This window comes from Onychomys torridus, unplaced genomic scaffold (assembly GCF_903995425.1).
Source record: "Onychomys torridus unplaced genomic scaffold, mOncTor1.1, whole genome shotgun sequence".
Lineage (NCBI taxonomy): Eukaryota > Metazoa > Chordata > Mammalia > Rodentia > Cricetidae > Onychomys > Onychomys torridus.
The window spans coordinates 30,407-31,795 of NW_023411888.1; the positions used below are offsets into that span (position 1 = coordinate 30,407).

The window sequence follows — 1,389 nt, forward strand, 5'->3', positions numbered from 1 at the left end:
AGGTCATCAGGCCACAAAGAACATATGGCATCTTCTCTTAAGATGAATAATGATCTAGTGATGGAAGACTCAGGAATAATCAATCTGGAGAGTTTCAGGTCTACCCTCTATAGCAAAAGTGAGGAGAGATCTGCCTCTACAGATGGCAGAAACATCACCATGTTATAACAGATTCCACTCCCAGCCTTCTGGGTGGAAAAATAGGTGTTTTATCTCCTCCATTGAGAAGAGTAGCCTGTGTGGTTTAGACTCCTGGTTTCCTTAGTGATCTATGAGCACCAGGACTTTCGTGCACTTAACAGGCAGCTCCATTCTCTGGGCAAGAGGAAGTAGGGAACCATTGAAAAATAGTACCACCTTTGTGTGGTTTTGGTTTCAGGGTAACTATAGCCTCATAAAAAGAGTTTGGTAATGTTCCTTCTGTTTCTATTGTGTGGAACAATTTGAAGAGTGCTGGAGTTAGCTTTTCTTTGAAATTCTGGTAGAATTCCTCACTGAAACCATCTGGCTACATTCCCCTTCCTCACCTGTCCAAGAGCACCTTTGTGTTGGATGAGTTCAGGCCATAAGTACTGCAAATGACCACCCTCTCTGTGGCACTGCCATATATTTGGTAGCACCTTGGTAAGCGTGGTTGGTCCCTGTGGTATCATTTTTCTGAAGATATCTCTGACCTTCAGGAGTTCAACCTCATCACTGGAATGTTCCAGAAATGGACAAACTTGGGAAGAATGCCTTGCCAGTGCTCTCCCTGCTGCATCCAATAAGGGCAGCTTTGTTTCTGTGGTGTGGGTCTTCCATGGCCCAGAGCTTGCCTTCCTGTAGAATTCAGATTGTCTGCTGGACTGAGGGTTGGAAACATGGCAAAAACTGGATCCTAGCAATATGAAGCTTCAGTCCCTAGTTTGAGAGTCTGCTTCCTAGCAAGGGGTCTTCTAGCATGTTTGGAAAACCTTCAATCAAGGAAAGATTTCAGTTAATATTTCTTATAGTTGCATGACTGCCTACAACCCTCCCTGAGATAAATTGTTGGTCATTAAAGCTAAATGTCCATTGACAAAATGCATGTGTGTGCAATTGGTGTATGTTATAGAAATGAAGATACATCATTTGAGGTGATAAACTAACTGCAAGTGTCTATAGCCTAACAAAAACACTGGGGCCAGAAATGAGAAACCCCCTGTTGAGTGGTGAACAGGGGAATCTAAGAGACTCTCAAACCAGGATAGGCCATTACTGCTGTCCTTGGTTGCCTCCCAGATTCAAGGTCAGACCATTCTGGTAAAGATACCATGTGCTTCAGACACAGGAACTGGGGGAATCAGGGTCTAACTGACTGAAAAGCCTCCCTCGATGAGTACTGCCCTTCATAGTATCAGAGGGTTTTAT

The 1,389-nt window shown here is 43.8% G+C and overlaps 1 pseudogene; it reads left to right on the top strand.

The window, feature by feature from the left end:
* The first annotated feature begins 578 nt into the window (after positions 1–578).
* LOC118575411 lies at positions 579–1,020 on the top strand (annotated as a pseudogene).
* Positions 1,021–1,389: the final 369 nt, after the last annotated feature.